This window comes from Pinus tabuliformis, chromosome X, assembly GCF_031772625.1.
Source record: "Pinus tabuliformis cultivar Carrire ecotype Pingquan chromosome X, CPIR1, whole genome shotgun sequence".
Taxonomy (NCBI): Eukaryota; Viridiplantae; Streptophyta; class Pinopsida; order Pinales; family Pinaceae; genus Pinus; species Pinus tabuliformis.
Window position 1 is genome coordinate 1,430,884,765 of NC_142308.1, and position 16,633 is coordinate 1,430,901,397.

Here is a 16,633-nt window from a genome sequence, read left to right on the forward strand (position 1 = left end):
TTACCTCGGCCGTATTCCCTTAGGAGTCAAAGGGAACAACCTGAGTGATAACACATAGATCAACCATAGAATGCATATATAAACAAATACATTTACACATAAGATACCAAGGAAATAATCTCTTATGAATGAATGCAAAAGCCAACTCAATATGGCACTACCACATTCCACCTGACCATAGATTGGCTGAGAAAAAAATCTCTTTATCCAATCACCCTCATGCCATATTCTGAGCATGAGTGTAGGACTCTAACCAAAAAAACCAACAAGGGAATCCTAAGGCTAAAGCACCACACCCCCATCAATAGAAACCGTGATTTACCACAATCCACACTAGATCAATAGGGAAAATAAATAAACATGCAATAACAAGATTTACCATGATCTCCACTTGATCAGTATGCCAGAACAAGCATGGATGTCACTAGATTTCTCCACCTAAACTGTGAGGAATTTTCATGTCTCCTAGTCTCTAGGATTTACTGCAATTCACCCCAAAGCACTAGGCCCTAACTAAGACTCGACTCTCGAGGCTTTACTGTATATCCCATCCTAGGATTACTAGGCCTCATGGAGAGAACCCACCTCTAGGCTTTACCATGTATCCCGTTATTCACTGGTTGATGGTTCCTAGGCCCACCAAGGCAAAAAAAAAAGTACATCTTTATTGTAACCCAGAGTCTCATTCAGGGGTTACTAGGGCATGTTCTATTTCTTTCATAGATCCACCTCACTCAGCTTTGAATCCATCCAGCAATCTACCTCAACCAAAACATGAGAACCCCATCACACCATGGTTATCATGAAATGGAAAGGATATAGTGAAAACATTGTCACACCTGCAAAAACCCATGCCATGAAAGCAAAGAACCACATGTAATGCCATGTATGTGAAATCTAACAAGGAATTCACACATGTAAATCAATAGCTACAAAGAATCATGTTTTAGCTACTTGATCTTACTCTTCTTTGCTTTCTCCTTCCTTCCTCTAGCATTCTTCAAATTTCCTCGTGAAATTGCAAGTGCTCCAAGAAAACTCTAAGTGTCTAAGAGAGAAAGAGAGAGAGAGAGAGAGAGAATAGAATGAGAGCTCCAAAACTAAACTAGCAAAAAACTTGACTAACCAAGCCTAAGTAAAAGCTTACCAACTAATCGTCAGAAGCCTTTTTATTAATGAGGCCTCTATTTTGTTCATTTTCCATTATTTTCATTCAATTTCCTCCTCACATGAAACCTATGACCTTTCACCTTCCTCTTCTCCCAATTTCCATTATTTTCAGAAATAAATGTGCCAAATATGCCATTTTTCCATTCCAAATCCTTTTCCATTACTCTTGCCAATTTCCTTTAGCCATAATAACTAAAATGTACACATACTAGGATGTTTTACCCAATATTGTGGTATTATATTTTTATATTTACATGAATTTTTAACCTAGAATGTTACAAACGTGTGGTGGGCCCCAGTATTGCAGTAATAATGCTGCAACTCCTGGAACTCCCTTCTTTAATTTTATCAACCCGGTAGTTCGTAAGAAACTTGGAAGCGACGGTGCTGTATGCACAAGTACTAGCTCTTGCTGTAGCTGTCACTTGGTCAGCTGGCACAAGTCCGCTAGGAGCTTAAGCCAACTTCTATGAGCTCTTAGAAGAAGCTTTTTAACTGATGAATGAAAGCTAACTCAAAGGGGTTAATTTACTTGCAGAGAGAAACTGGAAAGCAGAAAGGAAATGCAAACCCTAGCAAACCCTAGTTTTACCAGCTAGCCCTACTAATGCAAAAAAGGGGATGCAAGCTACTGAAAGAGATGCCATTGACTTCTAGGAAGGTAAAATGCATGTTTCTAAGTTATCACTATCTGAAGAAAACATCTTTTTTTTTGAATAATTTGTCATAATTAGCATGCATACGATTTAACTATTTTTTACTATGCAGAGGTGGATTAGCGAGAGGAAATACTTGGAAGAGGTCAGGAAGATTCATAGAGGGCCTAAGGGGTCCCTAACACCCTTCCAAAGAGTTTCATAGAGTTTGGCTATCAAGAAACCTCATTCGTGAGCTTCTACAGGAAGTCTGTAGGGGTTCTACAGGATGTTTCAGGAATTTCTACAGGATGTTTAGAAATTTCTACAGGATGTTTAAAAATTGGATTTTGGAGGATGGGTGAGTGAGGGAAGATGCATGAATGGATATGGAGGTAGGATAGGGGTCTGAAGTGGCCCAGGGACTGGTGGATGGAGTGGTGAGAAGGTGTAGATAGCTATGTTGGCTCAAAGAAAGCTGAAACATGATGTACAAAAACTAGGGTTATGTGAGCAAATGTGGCAAACGTGAGGCAAGGATTCTAAGTAGAGGGTGGAGTGGATGGTGTTGATGGAGAATAAGCAGATGAAGGAGTGGTACAGGTGCTCTCCAAGTAATTTTTCCAATCTGAACAAACAAAGACTTGTAAATTCAAAGACCTAGTTACATTGACCTAATTTGCTAGCTGTCAGTAAAGAGAATGAACATAAGTGTGACCTGCAATGAAACCGTGTATTTTAACTCATGCAACTAAGCAAACAAAAGTCTGAACTTGTAACCAACTTCTACACATGAAGATCAAACACTAGTGATTGCATGGCAAAGCAAAATCAGTGTTTTTTTGGGTAGCAAAGTCATCCTAGTCACAACTCCTGATCCCACTGAGGGAGAGGTGAAACCACAGATGTTTGATGGCCCTTTTCTTGAAGCTTTTTCTGTTAACAACCTATCAACTAAATCTGAGCATGAAAAGCTATTTTACTCATAAAAAACAACCTAAATAACAAAACAAGATTCAAATCTAAATAGCAGATTGTATTCTAAGAATGCAACAAAGACAGATGGAAGTAAGCAAAGGAGGTACTGGGGCACTTGAGATGGGCCCAAACCCAAGAGCTACAGCCTCCTAAGAGAGATTTAGAGCTGGTGCAAAGCTGGATTCATCTTTATCGATCAAAAGAAATGTTACATTCCAAGAACTGTCCACAAGGAGAACTTGAAAATGTGCTGAAAGCAAAGCTAATCTACTGCCTAAAAATCGAACTACAAAATGAATACAAAATATTTATAAAGTGACTAACTAATGGCTAACGAAAATGAGGCCCTATGCCTTCTTATTTATACAAATTGAGGACCCCAACAGTCCTCCTAAACTTTAGGGACTCAGCTACCCAAAACTTGTAGTTAACAACAATCTTACTTGACTTGCTTGGCTGCCCTTGTGATAATTGATTTGGTGGCCCTTGAACTCCGAGCTGATGGTGGAGAATTCGAGGTAAGGGCCCATAAATGAAGGGGACACCTTCCTAAAAATCCTCTCCCTTGTTCTCCCACGAATTTGGTTGCGAAGTGCTCATTAAGACCTTTGATTTTGTCTCCAAATTGACCAAAAAGACTACACAAAGCACACATTAGACTTGTTGGCATAATGACTAACCCAATTCACTCTATTAGCATAAATATAATAAAAAACATGCAATAAACTAATGAGAATGGTGGATTAAGTCGAATTAGGAGGTTGAATGAGCCCATATAATTATCCATTTTTGGGGCTCATCATCACCCCCTACTGAAAGTGTTGCTCATCCTCTGAGCAACCAATATATCTCCTCATCTTTGATGGCCTTGGTGGCCTCCCTGTCATGCCAAGCTTCTGAAGTGATGTTCTCTTCTCGTTCATGAAACCATTCTTTTCTCTCTGCTTCTTCCCAGTGCCTGCTCCTTTCCCTAAAGAATTCTCAGCTTTGGTATGATTGTGCAAGTATATTCAATCAGATGGTGGCAATGGTGGTGAAAGGAGATGAAACCAGTGGATGATGGAAGAAAAGAGTGGTTGCATGCCTCCTCAATAAACTTCTAGGTTCAAATCCCTCTCCATAATCGATTCTGGCCTGCCCAAAGGCTCTACAGGATGTTTCTGGTAGAAATACAGAACTTCCTGTAGAAAGTCTTGTAGCTTCCTGTAGAAGGTTGAACCATGACTAGATTGTGCCCGAACCCTGAAAAAATGAGTGTTCATGGAGGGGATGGATGTGAGGATGCCTGGGAACTTGGTAGGGACCCTTTTGCTTGTGTTGGGAGACCCCCTTTCCGCATTGTGTTCCTGCAACCTGCAACAATTTCCAGGGATTAAACTTGTTTTTTCTCTCTGTTTCTTCCTTCTTCTTTCTTGCTTTTCCTCTTGCTTTTCCTGTGGCTTCCCCTATGATGGTTTGCCCTAGGTTTTCTCTCCCTTAGCTTCCTTACCCTTATTTTTCTTCTCTGCCTCAATATCTTGCTTCCTCATGCTCTGTTTTGGATTTCTTCTCATCTTGCTTAGTTTTTGCCTTCTCTGCTTTAGTCTTTTTCTTTTCTGTTCTGGATCTTCCTTCTCACCTTCTGTTTTGATTTCCTCCTTGGTTTCAAGTCCTTCTTTCTCCATTTTGGTCTTTTCCTCTTTTTCTATTTCCTCCTCATCTTCCCCTGCCATATTTCTAAAAATCTCCCTATCATGATGTGTGGTGACTGCTGGAAATGTTCAGGTGAGGAGGGAGGAAACAAACTTTCAAAACCAGAAATAGAGAAATGGCTGAGGTTTGTCTTTCTGGAGTCAGGAATTTCTCATGTTCTTCTTTTTCACAAAATCAATTTGAAATTTTTCCTCGAACTGTTTCCAACTTGAATTTGCTTCTCGGTGTTTTTTTTTTTTTTTGAGAAAAATCAATACCTTTGACAGAATAGAGAATATTTATAACACAAGGTTTTACTTCAAAGAGTGGATAGTCTTGCAAATTTTGTTTCTCATAGGTTGGCTTATATGGTTGCATCCTTTTTTCAAAATAATGTGAGAAAGGAAAAGGCATATTTCGGATGTAGAGGAGGAAAATGGAGAGACTGTGTATAACCCAAAGGAGGGAAAAAACACGGGCAACATTTTAAGCTTCACTTCCCTTTCTTTCAACCCAATATTGTGTTTTTCAATCCTCCACCTTATATAAATATCATATGCAGAGAAGTTTCCTGAGCCTACCTCGTCTGGAGCTTGAAATTTTGATGAAAATCCCACGTTTTCTTTCTGCATGGTTGTTTTCTGCGTTTCCTGTAGACGACTTCCTGTAGAAACGCCTGTAGACTGCCCCTGCACCTCTGAGCGAGCCTGATACGTAGCAGAATCTCGAAGACAGGTAGAAAAACTCAGTGGAGGACTATAGGCTAACCGATTGTGCACACTTCAGTTGGGGATGTGGAAAGTGCACATGAACAACAGTTTATGAGTTTCAGCTGAGCCATCTTAAATTGCTGCGTGATTTGTGGTGAGGTGGCAAAAACATGTGCGTTGGCTTTTTCAAACTGCAGTGATGTTATGAACTGCATGTCTTCTTCTATTTGTTAATTATATGATGTCCTGTGTTCTGGAGTTTAACACGTCCACCACTGCCTGTGTTTTTCAACTTCCACGTGAATGACTATACATGCATGCTGTGTGATTTTTTCCTGGATGATTGCAATCGAATATGGCTAGCTTCCTGGCTGAATCCCCCATCTCATTCGTTCATGTAGTGCTTAGATTAGATTCATGCAATAGAGGAACAAGTCTTAGTCACGTACCTGAAGTCAAATGGTTGGTGTGAGGTGCTTTTTGCTGTTGCATGCATCTGTTTCAGTGGTTGCATGATGGCTCCTTTGTGCTATAAGCTCTTTGCTGTCTGATGTGTGGTTATTTTGCTTATGCAGGTATCCTCTAGCCAGATCTAAGCTGCAGGAGTTCATCTCCACGTTCAGATCTGCACCCTCAAGCTGTTGCTGCTGAATTTTCACAGGACCAAAACTTGTTTTCGCCATTACTCCCGAACGATAGATTGGATCGATCTGAAACTTGCTGAGCATGTTCCTATCATCATTATGCACCTCCCATAGAAAAATCGTGATCAATGGATGCAAAGATTTAGAGGAAAACTGGAAATGGCTGAAGATTGCAGAGATCAATTTCTCGGAAACCATGCATCGGAATTGGCTGACACTGCTTGTGTAGGTTACTATCACCCATATGCATCTCCCCATGAAACATGTTTTGAAACGAATGCACGGATATGGAGAAAACGAAAAAATAGCTCAAGGTGGTGGAGGCGGATTTCTTGGAAACCGTGCACCGGAATTGGATGAAATTGCTCAGGCATGTTGCCATCATCCCTATACAACTCCCTCCTGTAACATTTTTGCAAATGGATGCATGGTTTTAAAGCTAGGGAAAAAACAAATTCTGTTCTATGTATTTTTTTCTTCAAAGCATTCTGCAAGTTTTTGCATGGTAAAAAAAATGAGCTTGGGCTGTGATGCAGGCATGGATATGATGGAGGAGGAGTCTGAAAATTGTAGGAGGACTTCTAAACCCTTGAGGAAGCTATCATGTTCACGAAACTACCTTTTTGCAATCCATTTTTAGCTTCCTGTAGAAATCCTGTAATTTCTACAGGAACATCCTGTAGAACACATAATTCTGAGGAAAGAAGCACAATGATATGGAAAAAATGATGGAGAAGGGTGAGGGATGGAAACATGGATGCTTGCAGGCCTCATGGATAGATTCTCGGCCTTCAGGTCCTCTTCAGAGATCAATTTTCGCTCGTTTGTAGGCTTCCTGTAGAAGACACAAAACTTCCTGTAGAAGACTCAGAACTCCCTGTACAAAGCACATAACTTCCTTTGTCTTTTTTTTGAATGATCCTCCTGACCTGTAATGTCCTTCTTGCAACCTACAATCATCCAATGGAAATTAGGTTTATTTTTCTTTTTCTTTTTCTCTTTTTTTTTGAAAAACAACTAGGGCGCCTCATGGAGGTTTTCACCCTAATTGCCTACCCTGGGCGCCTCCAAGGGAGGTTTTCACCTAGGGATCTTATTCCCTTTTTATTTTCTCTTCTTTCCAACCCATTGATCGCCTCATGGAGGTTTTCAATTAATGAGCCAATCTAAGGTGCCTCCGAGGAGGTTTTCACCTTAGATTTTTATTTTCTTCTTATTTTCATTTTTTCTCTTTTTTTCTCTTTTTTTTATACCCTACCCTACTTGAAAAAAAAAATCATTTTCAAGTGTAAGAATACTTCCAATGGAGCCATGTGCACATCGATATTAGAGACAAAATGATGTGGAGGCTTGAAATGCATGCTTTGACAGCTATCTGGATTTCAGAGACCAAATGATCTGACTTTGAAGGGATCAAACATAGCTGAGGGAGAGAGTACCGCTGCAGCTTAGTGACTGTCTGAAACCATATATCAATATAGCTCTGATATCCTTGGTCCTTTTGCTAATCTAGACCATGTTTCATGTCACCTTCTACCATAACTTTCTCATCTTCCTCTTTTTGTTGATCTTTCTCTTGAATACATGGAAGATTTGATGGTAACCATGAGGGAGCTTTCTTGATCTCTGATTCTGATCTCTTCTCTTCATCAAGTGTAGCCCATGGTTCTTTGATCTTTTCTTTTAAATATTCTTTTGCCTTTGCTCCTTCAATGTTGTCAATATAATCTCTCTTTTGCAATACTCTTCCTGAGCTATGGTGAAGATCATCGAGCTCAAGAGGAGTCATTTGAACATGTTGTGCCTCAACTTTGCAATTGGGTTGAGCTACTGCAACGGACAGGTGTGGAAATGGTGGTACGGATAGTTGAGTGGGGGTGTATATTCGAGATGGATGTGGATGGGGTTGTGGTTGGGCAAGCATTTTGAGTTGCCTTGGTGGAGCAGGAGGCGATGGTTGTGGATGAGCAGGTGGTGGAGGAAAATGAGTGGGAGGAGTGTTGCACTCGGGCCTCCACCCCTGATGAGGTGCATTCCATTGAGGCTATGGCTGAGCATAAGAGTGAAATGAATGAGCAGCTGGTTGGGCATAATATGGATCTGTGAAGGAACAAGGAGGAGGTGTGAACCAGGAAGGGTGAGTAGGAGGACCCCAAGAAGGCATGGAAGTGGTTTGATAGGGGTCTGAATAGGTCTGGGATGTAACTTGCATTCCCTGCTGGTAGGGTATGAGTTCATGCGGCCTCCTTTGGTTCATATAATAGAGTGATTCAGTGGCTCCTTTGGTTCTCTGGTATGCAGCTTTAAGTCCAGGCAAGGAAGGGCACTGATTCGTAGGATGGTATTCTTCATAGATGAAACACACTTCTAGAGAGTGCATTGGACATTCATTCCTAGGATGCTTTCTAGTGCACCTAGGACAAAAAATGGCCAAAGCCCTCTTCGCTTCTTCTTGCTTCTTTTGGATCCGCAAGGTATCCAGTTGCATGGCAAGAAATTGCCTTACCTCGCTCTTGAAATCTTCCATCTGATTTGAAAATTCATTTTTGGATAAGTTATTGCTCCCAACATTTCTTCTTGTAGCCATTTGCTCCAAAGGAATGTTTTCTTCTTCTTCTTCCCTTGAGGTTCTTCAAATATGTATCACTGTCCACCTAAGGGTTCTTTACTCACAGCCATCGAAGAAGAGAGAAGGTTGGCTGTGAGAAGCAGTGGGGTTGTTGTGCAATCATTTTTCTGAATTATCTCTACTCCTAGAAGGCATGAAAGGAAATCTTTTTGGTTGACTTTTGCTTCTTTTTTCTGCTTGTACCTGCAAAACTGAAATAGATTGAACTGCAACTAACTATCTTGTTGAAAGGAAAATGCAGAATTGAAATGAAAGTAGGAAAGGACTAATCTATTTTTCTCAAATGAAATTGCAGGAATGAAATGCTAGGCTACGCTTGCAGAATTGAAATGCTAATCTACGCTTGCAGAAATGAAATTGCGGAATTGAAATGCTAATTTATGAAAGTAGGAAATGCTAATCTACTTTTACAGAAATGAAATTGCATAATGGAAATGAAGTAAACTACTTAGCAGAAGGTTGTAGTGAAAAATAGAAGAAAAGCAGCAATCACCAATACTCTGACGCTTCCCTGCAGACGACGCCAAAAAGAGTGGTGAGCCCCAGTATTGCAGCAATAATTCTACAACTCTTGGAACTCCCTTCTTTAATTTTATCAACCCGGTAGTTTGTAACAAACTTGGAAGCGATGGTGCTGTATGCACAAGTACTAGCTCTTGCCACATCTGTCACTTGGTCAGCAGGCACAAGTCCGCTAGGAGCTTAAGCCAAATTCTATGAGCTCTTAGAAGAAGCTTTTTAACTGATGAATGAAAGCTAACTCAAAGGGGCTAATTGACTTGCAGAAAGAAACTGGAAAGGGGAAAGGAAACGCAAACCCTAGAAAAACCTAATTTTACCAGCTAGCCCTACTGACGCTAAAAAGAGGATGCAAGCTACTGAAAGAGCTATCATCGACTTCTAGGAAGCTAAAATGCATGTGTCTAAGTTATCACTATCTGAAGAAAATATCTTTTTGTATTTTTGAATAAGTTGTCACAATTATCATGCATATAATTTAACTGTTTTTTACTGTGCAGAGGTGGATTGGCGAGATGAAATACTTGGAAGAGGTCAGGAAAGTTCAGACAGGGCCTAAGGGGTCCGTAACACCCTCCCAGAGAGTTTCACAAAGTTTGGCTATCAAGAAACATCATTCGTGAGCTTCTAGAGGAAGTCTACAGGGGTTCTACAGGATGTTTCAGGAATTTCTACAGGATGTTCAGAAATTTCTACAAGATGCTTAAAAATTGGATTTTGGAGGATGGGTGAGTGAGGGAAGATGAATGAATGGATATGGAGGTAGGATAGGGGTTTGAAGTGGCCCAGGGACTGGTGGATGGAGTGGTGAGAAGGTGTAGATAGCTAAGTTGGCTCAAAGAAGGCTTAAACAATGATGTACAAAAACTAGGGTTATGTGAGCAAATGTGGCAAATATGATGTAAGGATTCTAAGTAGAGGGTGGAGTGGATGGTGTTGATGGAGAATAAGCAGATGAAGGAGTGGTACAGGTGCTCTGCAAGTCGTTTTTCCAATATGAACGAACAAAGACTTGTAAATTCAAAGACCTAGTTACGTTGACCTAATTTGCTAGCTGTTAGTAAAGAGAATGAACAGAAGTGTCACCTGCAATGAAACCATGTATTTTAACTCATGCAACTAAGAAAATGAAAGTCTGAACTTGTAACCAACTTCTACACATGAAGATCAAACACTAGTGATTGCATGGCAAAGCAAAATTAGTGTTTTTGTGGGCAGCAAAGTCATCGTAGTCACAGCTCCTGATCCCACTGAGGGAGAGGTGAAACCATAGATGTTTGATGGCCCTTTTCTTGAAGCTTTTTCTGTTAACAACCTGTCAACTAAATCTTAGCATGAAAAACTATTTTACTCATAAAAAACGACCTAAATAAAAAAAACAAGATTTAAATCTAAATAGCAGATTGTATTCTAAGAATGCAACAAAGACACATGAAAGCAAACAAAGGAGGTACTGGGGCACTTGAGTTGGGCCGAAGCCTAAGCGCTATAGCCTCCTAAGAGAGATTTAGAGCTGGTGCAAAGCTGGATTCATCTTTATTGATCAAAAGAAATGTTACATTCCAAGAACTGTCCACAAGGAGAACTTGAAAATGTGATGGAAGCAAAGCTAATCTACTGCCTAAAAATCGAACTACAAAATGACTACAAAATGAATACAAAATGACTATAAAGTGAATAACTACTGGCTAACCAAAATGAGGCGCTAAGGCATCTTATTTATACAAATTGAGGACCCCAACAGTCCTCCTAAACTTTAGGGACTTGGCTACCCAAAACTTGTAGTTAACATCAGTCTTACTTGACTTGCTTCGCTGCCCTTGTGATAATTGATTTGGTGGCCCTTGAACTCTGAGCTGATGGTCGCGAATTCGAGGTAAGGGCCCATAAATGAAAGGGACACCTTCCTAAAAATCCTCTCCCTTTTTCTCCCACGAATTTGGCTGCCAAGTGCTCATTAAGACCTTTGATTTTGTCTCCAAATTGACCAAAAAAGACTACACAAAGCACACATTAGACTTGTTGGCATAATGACTAACCCAATTCACTCTATTAGCATAAATATAATAAAAAACATGCAATAAACTAATGAGAATGGTGGATTAAGTCGAATTAGGAGGTTGAATGAGCCCATATAATTATCCATTTTTCGGGCTCATCAACATGATGGGTGTCGGTCTCGAGGAATGGTGGAATGATGTGGAAAGGTAAGTGATTTAGTGATCAAATTCATGAATCCTAACCGCTTATTCTAGTTTTAACACTATACCTCAGGGTAGTATTAGATGTGATGACAAATCCATGTTCTTCATAAAGCAATAGTGAAAATATCATCACATAATCCTTAGTAGCATGTTATAATGATAAATAAATATGAAAAAGACTCCCAAGGATTTAAATGTTTGACATTAGGAGGAATTGTTAAAGTAAAACAAATGATTTTGGTCCCACTTCACCAATACATAAAGCAAAATTTTGACCATACTTTGTATTTGTCACCCATAAGGATACAAACTTTGGAGAAAATTGTCCTGTAGCTCAACCTTGTTTTTCAGATCTTAGGAGAATAAAACCATGCAGATCGACTCCATCAGCATTAGGGAAGTTATTGTAGCCTCCTCTTTATTTTTATGTAACTTTCATGTGGTTTTTCCCTTAATTTTCCTTATTGAGGACCCCCTCCTGAAAAAAAAAATTCTTTAATGCTTCGGCTATGAACAAGTGGGGAAATATTAAGCCAACAATTCTCCATTGGGTTTTGGCTAAAGCATTTTTAGGCCCAAAAATTCATCTCCTACACTAAAGAAAAGCATTGAAGCATGTATTTCTCCATTCTAGGTTACAAGAAGCCTTTTTTGGCCCTATGTTTTTCGTGTATAAATTGATTTTGATTAGTTCTATAATGTTTTTATGAGCCTGGTGTAGAAATTCTTACTATAGGTCAACCTTATAATGCAATATAACTAAAGAAAAATACTTTAATTTAATTCTACAATCAAACTTGCGAAAGCTTAATAGGTTTAAGAAAGATCAAGTAGAACATGTATAACCAGAAGAAGAATCAATGCACATGAAACACAAAAGAATACTCAGGGGAAAGGCTCGGCTAAAAACCCCACTATCTGTATTATCATACAAGGTGGAAATATATCATGATTACACAAAGCCTTAGCTCTCACAACTAGCCAGATGTCAGTACAATCCTCTTGTATGCTCACAGGAAAACAATGATTCTCATAGACCTTCTCCTCTACCCTCCAAGCGTCCTATTTCCTTGCACTGTTTCTCCTGGGTGATCCAATCGTTACCAAGTGTAACACTGATCAGTCACACCGATCTTACACCGTGTAAAACTGTGTAATCCTCAAGGAACCTTATTACTTCCGCATGGATGAGTTTCCTTTATAGGAAAACTCATGCACCTGGTAGCAACCTGTCCTTGACATTTAGCTCAACTAGGTCCTTCCTTGAATAGACATGCATGAGTTTTGGATGAGAGAATCTTCAGTTATCTAGAGTACACTAGTTAGATGCATGCATGCATTAACTGACTGCACTCACAATTAGCTCCTCAAATAGTTTGGAACTAATTTAACTGGACTTAACTCAATAAACTGAGCTAGCTAATTACAACTAAATCTTATCTCCTTAGTTAAGGGATACTCTCCTTAATTTAAGGGATAATTGTTGCATGACTTCACAAAGACTTCTAGCTTGAATTTCTCCAACTAATTAATCCATAATGAATTAATTAAATATTTTTCAAGCAACTGGTGAGACTAAATTTCAATTTTAATTCTCAATTTTAATTCAAGGACAAATTAAAATTGGAATATACTAGATTCAATTTTTATCATTTCTTGTTGCTATTTTTAACACCTGGGCTTGTGAGCCCAATTTTGGACTATAACATTTGTTGTGTTTTTTGGATGATGTATGCAAACTAAATTCTAGATGTATACAAATGTGTTTAATTGTTTACATATGGATGTGTTAACAATGAGGCAATGGATCCCATGTGTTTACTGTATATGGATGTTCATTATCTTGATAATATGTATGTGCTAAATTCCATTGCAATACATAGTTAGCCAATCAATCAAGCAATGCATTAGAATCACTAGTGACACATGAAAAAGATTAACCTGAGATAATGATGAGATAAGATAGGATGTTGGACATTATAGATGTGAAAGTTGTCATACCATGAGCTAAGATTCCAAATTCACCACCAAGTAGTGGATGCCTAGATCTATGGCCTTAGTTATGATTTCAATGACAACATTCCAATCCGCTACGATGTTAGTGGTTGGGCCTAGAAGGATACCCCATGAACTAAAAATTTCTTTAGTGGGCCAAAACAGTACACATGTTGAACAAGCATACTTTTGAGAACCACAGATAACATCATCTATATATCCTATATAGGATGAAAAGGATATAGAAATATGTAAACCAAGTAACAAACATAATAAGTAGCAGACCGAAGCATGACACACATGTAAAAACAAATCACAAAACACACTAATTACATATGTATGAGGTACCACACCTAGAGGTATAGGAATGTTACCTCCTCATATATAGCTCATTGTGGGGATCTAAGTGAGTGTTCCCATCATATAAATAATCATTTGGATAGGTCTAACTTAGATCCTTATACTTGATACAAAGGAAAAAAGAACTTGGATAATTGGGGACCATAACCTAGTGAAGATATGCAAGATGAATAACCCTATCGTGGAAAAAGAGGAAAATAGTGGTTCACAGTTTCTTGGTGAGAAGAAAAATTGCAAGAACACATTTGGTCATGGGGGCAAGATATATGAGCTAAGCCTTATGCATTTTCTTAACTTCTACCTTTACAAAGACACCTTTTCAAGGGTGGACTAGTTTGAGTTGTTACAGAATATGGCTAACCCCTTCATAGGTGATGATTTAATTATCTATAACTTAAGTATAAATGCAAAGAATTTCTTCATAACGTCAAGAAAAAAATCACAAAATTCCTTGAAAATACTATTGTAATTCGTAATGAATTTTCATTGTGATCTACCACAATAATGAAGTTTTACATGAACTGAAGTTTCAAGAAAATAAAAATGGGTGTGAGAGGTGAGATGTTTGTAAAGTTTCCTTAAGAGAACACATCATATATCATGTTAGGACCTTACAATGAGTTTCCACTCCGTGATAAGACAAGGTTGTACAAATCAACATTCAAGAGTTCCAAAATAGGGAGGAATGAATATCGATGATGAGATTCTTCCCAAGGTGGATCTGAGATTTCATAGCTTACAATATGGATTCATCACATGGGATACTAGGATCGAGGGAGTAATGGAAACTGGAATGGGCAAAAAATCATTAAGATGAGGGATAAACATCAAGCTTAACATCATTGCAAGAACTTAACATGAGGTCATTAGTCGCTATTTCAATAGCTTGATAGGAAAAATCAGCGGGGCTCAAAGGCATTTGATTTTCACACATGTTGATTTTCATAAGAGAATGTATTATCCAAATATCATGAGACCCATCATAATAAAAGGTGATATGCATGAATATGTTGGTAGTGTTAGATGACTACGATAGTTCTAGGGGAAGCAAGGGAAAAGTTCCCATTAATGAAGGGTATTTAAACATCCCTAATCCAATGCATTCATCAGCGAAATGGGAATAATATATAAATTGGATGAATAGACCATCATGAAAGTCTAAGTTAGGCTTGCAAAAGTTGAACTAGTTGATAGAGATTATTTCCCCTTATGACGAACATCACAATGTAGAAGAAAAATGAAACAATAGTAGTCATGGGATAAAACCAACTTTGCATGAGAAAAATGTTACAATATAAGGGTGGATTAATCACATAAACCTCAACTGAGATCATTTTCCCCTAATATCGATAGGCAAAGAGAGAAAATTTCTGTAAGGTTGTAAGGTATTCCAATTGAAGGTATTTAATGCAAACTTAGGTGGAGAAAAAGTTTCGGAACTAATATTTTTACAACACTTCGATGACATAATACTTATTGATATCTCCTCTTCCAATATTTTATGATTAATGTGATTTCCAGATACATGTACCATTATCTAGAGGGCTAGATGATGTGATGATGGGTCTTCGATGAGGATCGATCAGAGGCGGTAAGATTTGAATCTAAGGGATTTTATCCACCATTAGTAACTAAGAATGTCTTGCGTTTCATTGGGAAAATTTGTAGGACTTGGGCGAAGACATACTAGGAGAGGCTTAGGCCATATACTCAACAATGCTATATTTGAGAGTGGTCCTTGCAATGGGATCACACATAGTATTATGAAGTGTGCATTTAGGATGAAAAGCTATAGGATTCAATGTTGGTTTATCAAAGTGAAGAATACGGTTGGGTGGAGTAGGATTCATAGGTTCTGATGTGAAAGTACCACTCTCAGGATTGTCATAGTTATGGGCTCTAGTTTTCACATTAAATATATGTTCCCTAGGAAGATACCTTGCATGGATGATGAGGCACAATTAGAATAAGTGTTCCCAATCCCCTTTGTTAAATAGGAGTGGAATTATTTCACAACCATATATTGATGTTGGGCCAACAATAGATTCATAAAGAAAACAAGTTGAAGAGTAGTTGGTTGTTGCAAGAAATAATGATGGATCTCATCCATCTAGGACAATTCATGAGTAAGATGGTCTTCCGCATAAATAATTCAAGAAAAATCGGTTCTTTTTAAATTTCTCTTTCATGCAACCCGCAATGGTCTCTTATATTTGCAGTGCTTCTTGTTCATTATTCAAAGTTCTTTTAGATTTTACTTTCGTCTTTTTACCTCCTAGTTGCTAAGGATTCTTCACAAGTGTGGATCGTATAGTGATTTCCTTGAATTCCTGAAAAAGAGCATTAGGATTTTTAGGGGATGTCTTAATAGTTGGTAGATACCCTATGTTGCCTAAGAATATGAAACCCAGTACACCATCAGCATGGGTTCCAAGCATGTGACTCAATATATCAATCGATGAATTAGGGACATGAGGAATGATCTCATGTAAATTACCCATTTGAGAATAAATCAAGTCTAATTGATGGGACCACACGATGAGTTGTTTTTAAGTTCGGGACCCTACCTTAGAAAATCTTTGGAAATCCTAAGAAATAACAACTTGGTACACAATTCATGCAACCACACATCAGGAAACTTGGTTCAGAATATGCTTCATCTCCTTCTCAACTCATGGATATGATATGAATTGTGGGTGCAGGTGTGTTGCAAAATGTTGGTGTGTATATTTGATCTATTTTCATACCTAATAGGAAATTTATAATGGTCAACAAAGGCATGGGATAAATTCATGAAGTTAGGAAAAGTGATGCTCTCTCTATATCATTAGACAATTCGATAGCATCACAAGTAAGACTTCTTTGGAAAAGATGTAGGATAATTCTATCACCCATAAAATATTTGGATGAAGACCATAGGTGGTAAGTTGTAATGTGAGTTGCAAGGAATCCACTAAGTTTACCACCAAATTTAGTTGTGTATGTTTTAATCTTAGTTGGGGCCAGGGACCATGCAAGATTGTGTTTAATGGGATCATTCATCAGCTTTGAAATATTGGGAAATGTACAAATTTCCAAGAAGGGTGAGTTGAATGATCCCTGGGGATAGGATGATCTA